General features: G+C 37.4%; 1 protein-coding gene across 3 annotated transcripts in view; it reads right to left on the reverse strand.

Moving 5' to 3' along the window:
• The window catches only part of LSAMP (limbic system associated membrane protein), a 645,767-nt gene that overhangs the window by 345,120 nt on the left and 282,293 nt on the right, over window positions 1–18,354 (reverse strand). The window lies entirely within an intron of this gene.

Here is an 18,354-nt window from a genome sequence, read left to right on the forward strand (position 1 = left end):
CACACTGTATGGTAAGGTGACTTAGAGAAAAGATCCAGACAACATACTTCATTAACTAAGATTAATAAGTAGAATAAGAACACAATGCAGAAAAGAGGGAAATTTTTAATTCTCACTTCCATGTGACCTCCACAAAGAAAAAGAACATTAAAACAAGTCACCAATATTTTTGCTCAAGGCCAATCATATGTCACCTGAGTTAACTAAAAACCTTTCAGCAATGTGACAACATTCCTGGGTATTTGTCAAAAACAAATGTTCAGGCTACTGAAAAACATAAAATTACAAGGAGAATGGATTCAAGAAGTTCATAGATGTCCACAGTACAGCAAGAGTGTGTAAGACTACGTGATTATATTACATCCATGATATCCCTTGAAAAACTTAACAAAATATGGCTTCACAAGACCTTGATAGGTGGCAATAAGAAATACTGATAAAAATTTACTTGGCAACACAGAAGGGTCAAATAACAGACTAGTTACATAATGTAATTAAAAATCCTGAACTTTCTTTTTGCATACACAACAGCTTATGGCAAAGCTCTGAGTAAATCATGAACATAGAGTGGAAATGCATTGCACTTCACAGAACATCCTCAGGCCAAAAAAGACAAACAGGAGAGGCTCTGATTAAATATTTGCTCAGAATATACCCTCTGATAATATAGTACCAATTTCCTACCTTGGGTAAATAGCATCCCCCTTTCCCAAGGTAAGTAGGTCTCTGATATATTGGATTTTATTTACAAAAAGGAACTCTGGCCACAAAGCACACAGTAGTTATGTGAAGGGTATGGCCCAGCTTGTCTCCAAACATAGTCAGTATGACCTTTGGCAAGGGCCCAGTAGAAAATCACTTTCCCTAAAGGAAGCCCAACCCCTTTCCCTATAATCCAGCTAGCACGATATGGTGTTAATGAAGCAAGCCCTGCTTCCAGTGGCCACAACACAAATTGCCTCATTTGGCTTGGTCACTAGAAGGACAAAAGCCAGGTGGAGATGTGCTCACGTGAGCATATCCAAGGTTTCCATGGAAATTCTACTTTTTCTGCCTGACCGGCCCTAGGGATGCATACAGCCCTGCAGGGATATGATATCTCTTTCTTGGGGGCAGCCCAGTAGAAAGTAAAGCCTTGAGAGATGCACTGGACTCTAGATTCTAGGTGTTTATCTGGAGGGTAATTAGAGGAATTGGGTTATCAATCTCACTTTCAATATTCACTGTATCTTTTTTTTAAGATTTTATTTATTTATTTGACAGAGAGACAGAGAGAGAGCACAAGTAGACAGAGCGGCAGGCAGAAGCAGGCTCTCTGCTGAGCAGGGAGCCTGACGCGGGGCTCGATCCCAGAACCCTGGGATCATGACCAGAGCTGAAAGCAGACGCTTAACCGATTGAGCCACCCAGGCACCCCAATATTCACTATATTCTGGACACCAACCCCAAAACAGCAGCCCAATATTCTTTTATTGCTGAGTCCAAATATAAAGATGAACAAGCTTTCCCAAGCATATCAGGGAACACTCTCAGTAGTTTTAAAGACAATATTTTAAGGAGACAAATGCTCTGGGTAACTGTACTAAAAACCATGCTTTCTAGCCCATCTCATGGCTGTTCTATCTAGCCAACTTTCTTTTTTCCTTCATCTCATTTATCTGTCACTGCCTCCTACCCACCTTGTTACCTGTTTCTCTTAATTATAAAACTGTTGTCTATGTTCCATGGAATCCCTTGGAAGGTTATTTGGCTGATCAAGAATCCTACAAGCTGGTAGGGTGATTTAGTATACGAAAGCCATCAGCATATGGATAGAATATTTGGGCTGATGAAATCTCAGCCCAAATATTTGTATCTGTGTAGGTACAAAAGTAGGTAGCAAAAATTCTAACATGAGCTGGCTTGTCCTTTCAAACATAGTTCAGTCATCCAATGCCTGACTGAAAAAAATAATAAGTATCTAATATGAAAACATGGATGATAAATATTGTCATTTTATTTTATTTTTTTAAAGATTTTATTTATTTATTTGAGAGAGAGAATGAGAGACAGAGAGCATGAGAGGGAAGAGGGTCAGAGGGAGAAGCAGACCCCCCGCTGAGCAGGGAGCCCAATGTGGGACTCGATCCCGGGACTCCAGGATCATGACCGGAGCCGAAGGCAGTCGCTTAACCAACTGAGCCACCCAGGCGCCCCTAAATATTGCCATTTTAAAGATAAGGCTTCAGAGTTGTGAAGAGATACTTGTATTTTTTCGATACATTGTTGAGTGAGTATGTTGAAAATATAATTTGAAGGGGGCATCTTTTTGATGATAATGATGAAACTCAAAAATATTTTATTCTTATTCTTATTCTTACTTTTTTATTTTCACTTTTTAAACATTTTGTCATTAAAAGTTTTTAAATAAAATATATGTAGTATAGTCACAGATTCTTCCACATAAATTAAAAAATCACTTACCTACCGAGAAATTCTAAACCTACTTCTAAGTACACTTCAGGTCTGTGTAGATACTCCCCCTCCTTTCCTCTTCTCCATCATCTATCCTTCACTTTCTCTTCAAATCCTTCTACTACTTTTAGTCAATCTTGCTCTAATGAACACGTATCGTTCTTTAGTCACTCAGGCTTCATTCACTTTACTTAAGGATCCATTTAAGGATACACATGTTTATCTCTCCACCTTTGTAGGTTGGCTGAGACCCACTTGCTGACAGTAGGGATGGTACCAAGGGCTAGGTCAAGCTCTAGATCTGTTATTGGTTCAGAGATAGGAATGTGACCCAGTCAGAACCAGTAAAATAGAATGAGGTGGTTTAGGATTTTAATTGACTGCTGCTTCCTCCAAGGGATTCAATATGTAGAGGATACAAGGTCTGGTGCTCTACAGCTATTTTATGACCATGAGAAGAAAACATATTCAGGAATACAGTTAACAGGGAAGTAAGTAAAGCAAGGCATAGAAAAAGTAGTCAACTGATAAGTGCAACTAGCCCTTCCACTGTGTTTCTCACTTTTGTGAACCAATAAACTCCCGCATTGCTGAAGCCAGTTTAAGTCAAGTATTCTGTGTCTTGAACCAAAAATTCCTTAATGATAAACCCACCCTATAAAAAATGCCAAACAGGTAGACAGAGACTGAGTCTTATACAAGTAACTCCCACATTTTCAAGTCCAAGAATCTCTTTGAGCAATTGTTGCTCATACATTGAGAAATACTGCTCTAATCCTTTGCAGCTTAATAGCAAGTTACCAATAGAGCTATATAATAAAGAAAATAGTCCAAATGCCTCAGTATTAATGTCCCTTGGGGCCTTCACAGGCAAGCATCTTTAACCTGCTAACACATATCATTCCCCACAGGACACCCAGTAGCTGTGGTAAGCCCTAGCCAGCACTACTTGGCAATAAGGATCAGGATGAAGAGAATGCAGAAGTTCACACTGTCTTCTCCTCCCTGCTGCACACCTGATGGATTATTCGTAATAAGACACAGTTGTTCATATTTCCTTTGTGAAATAGGGACTATAAGAACTTGAAAAAAAAGGAGAATACAATCTTCCAGTACATAACATGTTTCTCATGAATTTCTCATGACTGAAAAAGTCCCCAAATTTTTAAGAGAAAAAACCCTCAGGCAATAATTTGTATCATTTGGTATTTCTACAACTGTCCCCTTTTCTTCCTCTCTCCTTTCTTCCCTTAGTTCTCTCCCTTACAGCTCTTATAGTAGTCTAGCACTTTTATTTCTCTTCAACTGGAATAACAACAACAAAAATTTCAATCGAGTAATAATTAATGACTTGGTATGATTCAGTGAATCAGTTCATAGTTTATTTTGGCCTTAGGCTATGTGCCTCTCCAAATATACTTTCTTGAGTTATCCTGTAATGTTAATTTTAACTTTGGCTTAAAATGTGTTCATCTTCCCTTCCTATATTTGCACTGCTTACTCTTTCCTAGTACAAATGCTTTGTTGGAGAGGGGCCAGTGCTGACCAATCACCTTTTCCCATCCCCCATCACTCTCTTCACATCAACCTCTGTTAGTTATTTCATAAGGGACTAATTCATCTTTTCCATGCAGATTATAAGATCCATAAGCAGAGAGTTTACTGTCTTGTTCTCCTCTGTATCCCCACTGTCTAGCTGTAAGAGACAATAAATATTTGTTAAGTAAATGTATAAAATCTACGAAATTAAATAATTCTCTGGGCATGCACATTGATATTTCTTTCTAAAATTTTTCCAGGCTCTCAATAATCATATAAAAAGGTTATTTATGGAACGCTTATGGTGTATGAGGCACTAAAGGCATTTAGAAAGCACTCAACATACATTACCAACATGCATTTTTCATTTGGTCTTCACAACAACTTTGACAGGCTGGCATTATTATGTTCATAACCCATTTACAACTTAGGGAACTAAGACCCAGAGAAAATATGTTTATTAGCCAAGAATTCACAGTTCATGTATGGCAGAGCTAGGATTCAAATCTAACTCTGTCTGACATTAAGACTGGTGTTCTTCAACTCACAAACATCACCACCAATCATACACTTTCATACCGGTCCTAGATACCCAAACAGAAGTGAGAACCTGTCCCAATGAATACCGTTACTAGAAAGCAATTCCCAAGTGCTTACTATACATAGGGTATTATCTATGTTAGTTCTCACACCAACCCTAAGATGCAGGTCCCTTGTTTCCATGAGAAAAATTTGGCTCAAATAGATCAGATAGAATTTGAACCCGACCTTGTCTGACTCCTGAGACTGAACTGTTAACTATTCTGGGGTAACATTTCCCCAATCCAGTGAAAGGCAGTATGACTTGCCAAGTCACAGATGACAGGAACCACCAGTCCAGGCCTGTGCTACAAGCCACACGCAGCCCTACTGCATGACCAGTGCATTCATCTTGGTCAAATGACAGATGCACTGTGTCTCTAACTGTGGAAACCAGGAATCACTCTGCTGGCTGACCACCAACTCTCTGCCAAGTAGAGGAAAAACAACCACAGACCTAAACTTTCATTATTATAATAGTGGTACCTCCTTCATTTATTTTATAAGCAATAAACTGTGCTCGTCCATTGTTTCAATTAGGATGTTTCAAATGAGATTGAAGATAATGCATCCCATAATTTCTCACCCTTCCCTGTTCCACAGGCTTAGGCAGAACTGATTCCAGGGTGGAATTTGCACTCTTCTGATTGATGAGGCTAATAAAGTGCCTTTATTGTGATATAAATAGCCTTAAAAATGTCCTAGAGAGTCAATATCGGTGTTTGATGGCCTCACACAGGCAAGGTCCTTGTCTTAAGTAGCACTAAAGCTTAATGAGTTATGTTTTTGAAAGAGTTTGTCATTGAATTTGGATATTGATTTGTGAGGCTACAAGGTGGCAAGACCCACATTAGTGACACAGATGGAGCAAACTATTTAAAAACCACCCATTTCTTTCACACACCTAATATATCAATAGTTTTAACACCCTATTGGATCATGCAGCTTTGGCAAGGGATTCGAGCATGCGTAGAATAAACCACACAGGTATTCATTCAACCAGACCAATGACTATTGCCCTATCCACACTAGTTGTGAAAGAGCGCAGGGCACACTTCCTAGAAGGTAAGAGTGTGTTTCCAAACCCCTCCTACTAGTCACACACATGCAGGCAATGCACTCACACATACACAGAGGTCAGTCCAGAGATAATAACAAAACACAATGTTACAACTATAGTAACTCCAAAGCCCCTCCCTCCCCCGCCCTGCCCCCCATTAAATTGTGATTGTTGAATTAGAGGGTAAAGGTCATTTAGTAATTTCTTTATGTAATGGGATTATCATCAGCCAAAGGTTAGGGCCCTTTATAAACACAGTTGTCCTAGATCTTTGGTTGTTTTTTTTTAAATCTCTGCCTTGCAGTTTTAAAAGTTGCTTTAAAAAGCTTACTTTGCCTTTCTCTTTTCCTGCCAATTTTCCCATTCTTGGCACCATCATTTCTTCTGGTCTGCTATTACTGTTCTATCAATCTTTATCCATCCGTGCATGTGTCCTGCCTCCTGTGCATATGTGTGTCTCTTCATGTGAAGAAACGGAATCAGAAGAGGACATAGAAGTAGGGGTGTGATGACGTTGGGCAGGGGAGTTATAATGTCAAAGCCACTCACTCAGTCAGTATATTACCAAACAATTTATTTAGCCTCTTATATCGATTTCCCATGGTTCCTGTAATAAGTTATCACAAATTTAGTGACTTAAAACAACAGAAATTTATTTTCTCACAGTTCTGGAGGCCAGATGTCCAAAATCAAGGTGTCAGCAAAGCTCCAAAGGCCCCAGAAGAACCCTTTCCAGCTTCTTCCGTCTTCTGGTGATTGCTGGCAATGGTTGGTATTCTTTGGTTTTACAGAGCATTAGGTTTTACTCTAATCTCTGCTTCCTTCTTTGCATGGCCTTCTTCCCTTTGTCTCTCACTGTCTTCTCTTCTTTTACAGACACGTTCCTCATTAGATTCAACACCACAGACATATTCCTCATTAGATTCAGCACCCTCCCTAATCTAAAATAATCTCATTTGGAGATCCTTATCTTAAATATATCTATAAAGTTCCTTATTCCAAATAAGTTTACATTTTGAGGATTTTAGACATTATCTTTGAACAGGTCACCACTGAACTCACTATAGTCATTTATAGATATTTAATTTAATTAATTAAAATATACTGAGGGTATATCTTTCTCTTTTTTTAACAAGTATCATACATTTTATTTGGCAATAATATATATTCTAAGACTAACCACAAGTAAAAAATATGGCTAATGACACAGGAATCAAAAAACTATGGGCACTAATTACTTTTCTCATCCTTCCAAGGAGGTAAACATACATCCTTTAAGAAATGGTCAGTCCTTGGGGCGCCTGGGTGGCACGGTCAGTTAAAGGCATCCAACTCTCGGTTTTGGCTCAGGTTGTGATCTCAGGGTTGTGACCTAAGGATCATGAGATTGAGCCCCCCCTTGGACTCTCCACTTAGCTTAAGACTCTCTCCCTCTGTCCCTCGCCTACCCTGCTCTCTCTCTCTAAAATAAGTAAATAAATCTTTAAAAAAAAATAAATGGTCAGTCTTCTATAGTAAATATATGTATGGCAAGTTTTTTTTTTTTAAGATTTTATTTATTTAGTTGAAAGAGAGAGTGAGAGTGAGAGCAAGAGAGAGAGAGCACAAGCGGGGTGAGGGAGCAGGGATCCCGATGTGGGGCTGGATCCTGGGACTCCGGGATCATGACCTGAACTGAAGGTCGATGCTTAACCGACTGAGCCACCCAGGTGCCCTATATATGGCAAGTTTTAAAAATCGATTTTTTTTTTATAGCTGCCCTAGCGAATCAATTTATTTTGGAATTACTGATTAATCTTCAGAAGAATGTGATACAGGACAGAAAAATCTTGAATACTTATAAAATATTCCATATTCTACAGAAGAAACTATTGTGTTTTTTTTCTCTTTTTTTATTATGTTAATCACCATACATTACATCACTAGTTTTTGATGTAGTGTTCTATGTAAAGAGGATCACTCTCATATTAAACTAGATAATGATGCCTTTATAAAGGATAAAGAATACCCAAAAGAATGGGAGAGGCATGTTTGTGTCTATAGGCAATAGATAGAAACAGATCCTCTCTGTCCTTTTCAATGAAAAATCCCACAGGAATCAACATAGAACTGAGAAATACATTCATAGGGCAACAGGTTAGGAAAACAAAGCTTGACCATCCTAATAAAGGGATAGACATATAGAGAAGCAGTGTTTTCACATACGAAAAACCAAGGGGCTCTTGTTAGAATGCAGATTCCAGTCAGTGGTAGGTCCTGAGGGTCTGTATTTCTAACAAGTTCTGATAATGACCAAGGACCATACTTTGAGTACAAAGGTTATAGAGGATCAAGTTATTTTAACAGGGCTGGCAAATTATTATGCCACATAGGCTAAAGATTATAAGGCTTTAGATCATTCAGCAGACATTCGCTGGGCTCTTATTCTATAGCAGTCATTTCTGGTAAATACAAAGATAAATGAAATATAATCCATGCCCTCAAGAGTTTCTCTCTCAGCCAATTGTGGATTTCTTTTTTTCAGGTATAACATTTGGCAACTACTTTCATTTTCAAACAAAATTAGGGAAATAATGGAAATAAAATATTTTATAAATTGGCAAAAAAAGTTAACCTACATTTACTAATTTCATAAAAATTGATGTAATTGGTCTCTATTCTAAAAGATACCCCTCACCAGCAGTGAGACTGCTAAAGATTATTTTCAGGGAGATAGCGTAACAACTCTTGCTCAGATTTTGGGAGTCATCAGAACTGTGCCATGGGTTCCAGGCTGGAAGCAGAGGCAGCAATGAGCAGGAATGACTCACGAAGATATAATAAAACATTCACAGAACGAAGTATTTAATTTATAGAAAAATCAATAGGTTCTTGTTTTTTATTTAATTTAATTCTATGCCTTGCTAAAAAGATTACGCTAGAGAGTAATGGCCCTGGCTGCTGAAGACTAAACTTATGCAATTGTCTCTTTTTTCATGTTGGTTTGGGTTAAAATTGGGGATTTCATGGGCAGGTACCAGCCAAGGCAATTTGTTGAGTCAGTTTGAATGAGAATCCACCAAAGACTATTCTGATCATAATAGTTGTTTAGATATTTGCACTGTCAACTGAAGATATATATTGATCATTATGTGTGTGTGTGTGTGTGTGTGTAATATACATTTTCAGGAGGGTCTTTAAGGTCCTGGGAAACTTGCCCTATGAGGAATCTGCTCATACTCCTGCTGCGGAAGGTAGTAGTAACTTCCCGATCTTCTTCAGGGCTGAAGATTCAAAGGAAGTTGCAGTATCTTGAATTTTACCCAGTAAATGGTGCAACTATTTACTGCCACCATCACAAACATGGCCTGATATCAGGGCCCGATTTTCAAAGGGTAACTGTTCACATTTTAAAAAATAAAATAAAATAAACTTATTTTGATCAGAAGCATTCAAGATCACAAAAATATTTAGTTCTGATATTAAACAGAATTCTTCTCCAGTTTGTGGACTGAGAGTTCTGAGGCCAACCTGGAGTCCTCCATCACGATATCAAAGAACATGGCAAATGGCTATTTTAACTACCATAAGCAAATTTCATAACATAAGGTAAAGATAGATTCTGTCTTCAAAAAGTTTAACTATCTCTTCACCCTCGAAGCCGACATGATGGATGAAATATTTGGCTTTGCTATTTTCATTGATCAAATAAGCTAGCTAATTGCCAAATGTATGCTGCCGGATTTTAGGTACAGCTGTATTGCTTAAATCATTCAGTGTCAACCTATGCACCTTTATATTCCTCCTTAAATGTCAGCCCAGACCAGTTCATTACAGCACACAGGAGACATACGTTTAGACCTATAATGCTTCTCATGGTTCCTGTATTTGGAAGAATGGGGAAGATGTAGGAAGAGACAACACTGTTTTCTGTTCTCTCACCAGCCGTGCATTGTATGACTCATTTCAGTATAGAGAGAAGAGCATTGTGCCTGCAGACAGAGTTTTCTTTGGGGTACAGTATCTTGCCTGTGGTTCTTACGGAATACATGTTCTACTCTTCCAAATAAGCAAAGAAGCACAATAAAAGAGAGATGGTTTTATCAGCCCAAAATGTTACCACGATTTCTTCAAGTTTCTACAAGTTACAAATACATGTGATTACAGACATGGAGGGGAGACCCAAAGGATCCCTGAACACTAGGTTGGACTTGTCAGAATGAGGAATGATCTTCGGTCTTTGAATTGAAGTCTCATAGCATGATGGAAAGGGTCTGGTAGTTCTCACTCTGAACTACACTTGGTAAATTAAGATGTTTTGTTTAATTTTTTAGAGGTTGATTCATTTCTCCTGTAGACATGGATACTGAAAAAACTTGAGGAAAAGCCAAGTGCAATCACTTGAATATACCACCAGGTGACAGTGTTTCTAAAATTAATCTGATTCGAGAGCACCGGGACCTGTTTTTGTAGACGGGACCACATTTTGACAGGTGAATGAAAAACCACATGATTGTTTTTAAATAGTAAGTCAAACCACTACCTGAATTTCTTTTCCTAATTACAATTATTTAAATGTGATGAGATCACATACCCAAGTGACAGTGATGGAAGGTTACTTTAGTGCTGGATAGGCCAGAATGACTGGATCATCTTAGAAAACTGGTAAGCAGTTTGAAAAGCTAATTTTCAGCAATTCCTCTGAAAATCAGATCAGCTAAATTAAACTAAAGAAGGTACAGAACGTAATTCATATTTTTTACATGATGGCAACAAGACACAAAAACATTGAGACTTTAAGGCAATAGATAGCAACAGGTTTATAGCAGAATAACATTCATGTAATTTTGCCCAAAAGATAGATCTTAAGTGCTTATATTTACTAATGTAGATAAAATACATACTTGGGATTCATTTGCTGAAATGGTCATAATTTCAAGAAAGTGAAACTATAGAGGGGGAATGTTTCAACTAATCCAAATAAAATGGGAAATTCAGGTTACTGGAAAGCATAGGAAGAAGAGGGAGAAGCGAAAAATGATCAGTGATTTTCTCTGTAGGCTTGGAGTTTGATAACTAAAAGGGATTTACCTTGGCCTGAATGGAATAGTCACAAAAATAAAATCCATATATAGTTATACATGGATTTATATATATATTGTATATATTATAGTTAGGAGGAGGCCATTGCCCAACTGGTTAGAGTTGATGGCTTAAGTTCCATTCATTTCTACTAAAATGTCTCAAATAACTCACTGCCAAGGTGACTGAAATTCTATTTATAGTTTATTTGAAACCATTATATTTTATATTAAAATTTATTTACAGTAAGTGGCAGAACTATGACATACGTGTAGACCACCTCATTATAAACAGAATTCTCCCTGTTACATACCATTCAACTACTTCCTACTGTTTCTACATACGGGAAGGTAGAAGATAGATGAATAGAAGGGGTTTAGGAGAAGGGTGAGAAGAAGTGGAGGGAGGGATACTTCAGAATGTTGTACATTAGTAAAGAAGGGTGAAAAAATAATTCTAGCTGGAAAAAGAAGTAGCACACTCTCAGCCTTCTATTTCACCTTCTCCTCTTCCTTCCTCTGTTTCCATTATGCCCCCTATTCTCATTACTATTTCTATACCTTCCTATTCTCACTAATAACTTCCCCAAATCCCAAGTTAAATTACAGAACAAGGCAGGGAAAGGAATGACTCCTTAACGTTGCTTATCAACTTAAGTCATCCTCTTTAGAACATATATTAGTTCTCCTCACCAAAGCGAATAATGGAAAAAAAAAAAAGGTAAAAAAACAATTTTTCATTTCCTCTTATATAAGTTTTATCATTTATTTTTTTTCTAAAAATACGCATTTTATCTAAGTTTTCTAGTGTGTTGGCTTAAAAATGTTTATTTATTGCTCTTATGATATAAACATTTCTACTATATCTTAATGATGCAGCCTTTTATACATACCAATGATTTTTCTGCCTTCTCTTTTTTTACTTGATCAAACGTTGCATAGACTTTCTTATTTTATTAGCCTTTTCAAAATAATGAGCTTTTGAATTTATTCACCTTCTCTATTATCCCATTTGAATATTTCTTCTTCCCCATCTTATAAATAGGCATACCTTATTTTATCCCACTTTGCTTTATTGCACCTTGCAGATTGCATTTTGTGCAAATTGAACGTTTGTGGTGACCCTGCAATGAGCAAGTCTATTGGTGTGTTTGCTCACTTCTCCTAACAGCATTTGCTCACTTTGTGTCTCTGTGTCACATCTTGGTAATTCTCACAGTATTTCAAACTTTTCATTATCATTATATTTGCTATTGTGACCTATGGTCAGTGATCTCTGATCTTTGATGTTACTGTTCTAGTTTAGGTGTGCCACCGCCACGCCATATAAGATGGTGAACGTAATCCATGAATGTGTGTATTCTGACATGCTCCAGCAACTGGCTGTTCCCCATCTGTCTCCCCTTCCTGTGGTACCCTATTTCCTGAGACAGAACAATATTGAAATTTGGCCAATTAATAACCCTACAATGGCCTCTAAGTGTTCAAGTGAAAGGAAGAGTCACACATCTCTACTTTAAGTCAAAAGCTAGACATGATTAAGTTTAGTGAGAAAGACTCTTCGAAAGCTGAGATAGGTCAAAAGCTAGGCCTCTTGCACCAAACAGTTAGCCAGGTAGCCAGGTTGTGAATGCCAAAGAATAAGTGCTTGAAGGAAATTAAAAGTGCTACTCCAGTAAACACACAGATGATAAAAAAGTGAAACAGCCTTATTGCTGATGTGGAGAAAGTTTCAGTGGTCTGGATAAAGGATCAAATCAACCATACATTTTCTTAAGCCAAAGCCTAATCTAGAACAAGGTCCTAACTCTCTTCAATTCTGTAAAGGCTGAGAAGTAAGGAAGCTGCAGAAGAAAAGTTGAAAGCTAGCAGAGGTTAGTTCATGAGGTTTAAGGGAAGAAGCCGTCTCCATAACATGAAAGTGCAAGAGGAAGCAGCAGGTGCTGATGGAGAAGCTGCAGCAAGTTCTCCAGAAGATCTAGCTCAGATCATTAATAAACATGGCTACACTAAACAAGAGATTTCCAATGTAGATGAAAAAGCCTTCTATTGGAAGAAGATGCCATCTAGGACTTTCATAGAGGAGAAGGCAATGCCTGGCTTCAAAGCTTCCGAGGACAGGCTGACTCTCTTATTACAGACTAAGGCAGCTGGTAACTTAAAGTTGAAGCCAGTCCTCATGTACCATTCCAAAAATCATAGGGCCTTTAAGAATTATGCTGAATCTACTTTGCCTGTGCTCTATTAATGGAACAACAAAGCCTGGATGACAGCACATCTGTTTACAACATGGTTTACTGAATATTTTAAGCCCACTCACTATTGAGACCTAGCACTCAGAAAAAAGAAAAGATTTCTTCTAAAACATTACTGCTCATTGATAATGCAACTTGTCATCCAGGAGTTCTGATGGAGATGTACAATGAGATCAATGTTGTTTTCATCCCTGCTAACACAACATCCATTCTGCAGCCCATAGAGTGAGGAGTAATTTCAACTTTTAAGTCTCATTATTTAAGAAATACATTTTGTAAGGCTATAACTGCCATGGATGGTGATATTTCTATAGATCTAGGTAAAGGAAATTGAAAATCTTCTGGAAAGGATTCACCATTCTAAATGCCATTAAGAGCTTTCATGATTCATGGGAAGAGGTCAAATGATCAACATTAACAGGAGTTTGAAAGAAGTTGATACCAACCGTCATTGATGACTTTGAAGCTTCAAGATTTGACTGCAGTTAACTGAAGATGTGGTGGAGATAGAAAGAGAACCAGAATTACAGCCCAAAGATGTGACTGAATGGATGTAATCTCATGATGAAATGTTGATGGAAGAGCAGTTGCATCCTAATGGGTCAGCAAAGAAAGTGGTTTCTTGAGATGGAATCTACTCCTAGTGAAGATGCTGTGAAGGCTGTTGAAATGACAACAAAGGATTTAGGATTTGACATAAACTTAGTTGATAAAGCAGTGGCAGGGCTTGAGAGGATTGACTCCGATTTTGAATGAAGTTCCACTGTATACAAAATGTTACCAAACAGAATCTCATGCTACAAAGAAATCTTTCATGAAAGGAAGAATCAATTGATGGGGCAAACTTCATTGTTGTCTTATTTTAAGAAATGGCCACAGCCAGCCCAATCTTCAGCAGCCACCACCTTGATCAGTCAGCAGCCCTCAACATAGAGGCAAGACCCTGCACCCACAAAAAGATAACTCACGGAAAGCTCAAATGATGGTTAGCATTTTTAGTGATAAAATATTTGTAATTAAGGTATATGTGTATTTTTAGACATAATGCTATTATTGCATACTTAATAAATTACAGTATAGTATAAACATAACTTTTATATACAATGGGAAACAAACAAACAAAATCCTCTGACTTGCTTTATTGTGACATTTGCTTTATTGTGGTGGCCTGAAACCAAACCTGCAATATTTCTGAGGTATACCTGTACTCTCTTTTTCTGAAACTCCTATTAGGCCTATTTTGGAATTCTCATTCTGTTTGAGTCAGGGTTCTTCAGAGAACCAGAGCCAAATATCTATATCTATCTCTATATATTAGCCTTTCAATTATTTGGGTGATAGCAGTCAGATTTTCCTCTAGTCTTCCCCAGGTAATTAGCTCCAGTTCTTAAAAAATAAAATCTCATATGCCAACTGTCTTTTAAAAAAAGTGCCATATGGGCAATTGTGAATGAATCTTTTTCACTGAAATAGCAAACAGCAAAATAGTTTCTGCTTTTCATTCTGTATTCCAGTACCATTCATTACATATTTCTGTTCTAAAATATATAACATTATAATGTGATTCTTGGTTTATATTTCTTCATCTACCACTAGGCTGGTGGTCTTAAGAGTAGGAGTTGTACTTGGAATATAACTGATCCCTAATATAAGCTGGTGGCTTTGAATTTACAAATTTAAGACAATTTAATATTATCAGACCACGAAGCATATCTTTTTCAGTGGGCTTGGCACTGCACTATGTACATGGGTAAAATAGGTGAGACATGACTTAATATCTGCTATTACTTGTAGAAACAAAAGAAGCCTTAGAGATCTTAGCTGACAAAGAGCCCAATATAAGTCAATAGTATGTTGTTTCCTTTTAGACAAAATGCCTCCTTGAGTGCAGAGAAAGTCTTATTTTTCTTTCCATCACCAGTACTAGCACATCAATTGGAATAGTAACTATATGTTGTATGAATGAATAGCAACACTAACAAAAGAGGAGATGTTGGCATGATAGTGTATATTTCAAAAGGGAAATACAATCTGACAAGGGTAATGAAAGAAATTCTTAGATACCTAAAGAGTTGTCAGATAGAAGATGGATTAAGACTTTTCTGTGTGATTCAAGTGAACAGAATTATATCTATTTGATAAAAGTTACAGGCAAGTCAATTTGGGCCTAAAAGAAGACATTTATGACAATTTTAACTATATAAAAATAGAATGCCCCATTTTTGTGGTATGAGGAGGCTGAAACACAACTTACAGGTATTGTTGAAGGAATTAATATGAATCATAAAAAAAATTGGGCAAGATGAAAACTGTGTAATTAGTATCTCATGGTTAGAGGTAAAGGTGGGTCATTATTCCCCTTAATTCTAATGTAACCTAAGGTTCTCTTTATTTTTGGTATAACTTTGTCAGACTATTGATTCGAATTGAAACTGCAGTCAACTTGACAGCAGAGTTGTTTTTTTTTTTTTTCCATATATCTAAATGTTCAACAACTTGGCATATATTCTTGCAGTCTTATTTTCTGAGATTGTATTATTATTCCAAATTCCTGAAAACTTTTAAAATTCCAGGTCTGCTCTTCAGCATGTTATGTGTTCAACCACATTCTTATTACACGCCCAATCTCTGTGCTCTATCTCCTCATAGAATCCATTAAAAGTAATGTTGATCCTTACCTTAAGAAATTCCCTCTGGGTGAGCTCAGTTTTTAAAAATTCTACTCATTTTTTTAAGGGGAGCCTGGGTGGCTCAGTTGGTTAAAAATTCTACTCATTTTTCTCCATTCTGTCACCAATGGTATCAGGGCATATACCCTCTCATGTTTTGCTAATATTCATCTATGCTACATATTCTCGTCTTCTAATAAACAGTTTTGTAAAATGGTCAGAAAAGCACATGAGGTCAGTCTGACATCACCTGATTTTCAGTGACCCCGTCCCAGCTCAGAGTAACCACCATTTTCTTTTCTCACAATTAAGTTAGTAACTTGTATGTAATATTGTTCAAGAATTGGTAACAGGTCCTACATTGTATGGTTGAAGACATCTACTCCTCACTCTTTAAAAAAAAATGGGACCCAGTTTTTCTCATCTCTGGTCTTCTGGTCCATTATCTTTGATTTTTCAAAAATCCCAAATCAGTTTTATTGATTTTATCAGCAGGCACTGGGGCATATTTCGTATGATCAAGGACAACAAAAGTCACTTAAGTTAGTTAGATGCTCTCTGTATTTCTGCATGTTTTGAGCTTCATCTTTTCCAGTTTAAAAATCTTTCTTCATTACCTAAATGACAATTTCAAAATTGGAAAAGAGTGGCTCTATTCTTTCCTTTTTATCTGAACCTAGCTCTTCTTTATTCTTTCCCTTAATTTGAATGAAACTAATATATAATTTTTTGTCCTTACACATTTTTCCTGCAGTTCACCTAATTCTAATTTTAAGATTTCCAAACACTCTTCTTGGAGATTTGTGGCATTTTTAAAGCATTTTTTCCTTCATCATGTCCTAATCCTTGATTTTTTTTTTCTACAAAAATGTATGCTTCTTCTGTTCATAAGGAATGGTGTGCAGTTTGCATGTGTACCCTCAGAGCTAAACAAGAACATCAACAACAAATAAGGAACTGTGCTGGATTTGTTGATTATTTACTCACACAAATTGACCAGTTAGCCAAAATCCTTTTCTATGGAACAGAGAGTTATTTTGCAGACACGGATTAATGTTTAGAAAATGTCACATAGGTAGTTCCTGCTCACCTTCTCTGGATTATGATTATTAGGAAGACCTCAAGTTAGTCCAGTGAGGAGCAATGCAAGAAATTTACCTTGTTCTCCTATATTTTGAAGCAAAAACCTTATATGTTGCTGCAACATAAAGGACTTTGGTCATTTTACCTTTGTAGTTACACCCAATTCCAAATAAAAGAAGTTGTTTGGAGCACAAACCAGTGTTCGAGGTAGATATGGAGCCGCTAATAAGTCAAGGCAGTTTCTAGCTGTGTGGGAAATTCTTGGATATGTAAGTCCTAGTGAGTTAACGACACCAGAAGATAATGACAAGCCATCCAACATCTTTGATCCATTTAATCTCAGGGACTGAATTTACTTGCCTTTAAAAATGCATCTGTCAGAGTAATTTAACATGCGACTGGTAAACAGAAAGAGGTCTGTCTATTCCAGACTCAGAAAAAATGAGTAACTGATATTGAACAATAGTCCCCAGTATGTTTCAAAAGAATGACAGCAGTTTGCAGTAGTATATGCATATAGCAAACTACTGATTTTGGACAACAGCACCTACTTTCTGCTCTCCGCAATCACAGACATCAATAGAGAAAATGGCACAGACTACGAAAAGACTAATTATAGTAGGGGCCCACTGCTATGCTAAGGCACAGTCACAGAGCAACTGATTGCATAAGATCATCTATTCAGCCCCTAATGGTCTGTTGTTAGTGCTCTGTTCAACCTTCCACTAGGCACCAATTATATTTACAGTTAGCAGTTTGGGTACATATTTACTTCTCTGGAGAGTGGGTTTAGGTGCAGAATTGTGGTGAATGGATCACAATATGGCCCTCCCGCTCTCCAAGTGCAGCCTCCAGGAGAACCCGCAGTATAGCTCGAATTGTGCTGGAAGAAAGAGAAAGGAAAGAGGAAGAGAAAAACAGAATGGCGAAGGGGACTGCAGGGCAGGGTGGGGTAGGAGAGGAGGTTGCACACTGCCTTTGCTGCCCCTAACAGGAAATTACAACAAATCCAAAAGGCTTGGCCTGTGACTAAAGAAGCATTTGTTCCCGACCATTAAATCTGGCTTGCTCACCAGAAGGATTTTACAGTCCCTTTGACCATGTTGAAAATTTGAGGATGGAGATAATCCCTTTCACTCCTGTTTTTTGTTGGTCTGCAAAACTGTTTGAGAGATTGAAACTTGGGCATTTGTCAGTAAGGTCTAATGCACATTTTGCTCTCTTTCAATGGGTATTCAGCAGACTTCAGATCTATAAAAATTCGACTTAGTTGTTGCCTGTTTTCTCATCTATGGGGGCTGGGCAGCTCAGCGTTATCTGAGAGGTACCAGCTATTGCTATTACAGACAGCATTCAGTGGTCCATTTATCTGAATATGTACGGTTACCCTGCAAGATCTCAGGGAAGGAGACTGTTGTGGTGGTGATGCACTTCTTTTTCGATGAAGCTCTTGAATAAATATCATTTTTTTTAAAAGGGGGGCTCTGAGTGACTGGAAGCATTTCTCATACACATACTGACTTCAGCAGCTGAGAGATACATGAAAACGCCTTGTATATTGACATCTCTACCAAAATATATATATATGGTTGAAACAGCAAATATCTGCCTATTATAGCTCTGAATATTACTCACGGTATATATGAAAAAGCAAT

This window comes from Halichoerus grypus, chromosome 1 (genome assembly GCF_964656455.1).
Source record: "Halichoerus grypus chromosome 1, mHalGry1.hap1.1, whole genome shotgun sequence".
Taxonomy (NCBI): Eukaryota; Metazoa; Chordata; class Mammalia; order Carnivora; family Phocidae; genus Halichoerus; species Halichoerus grypus.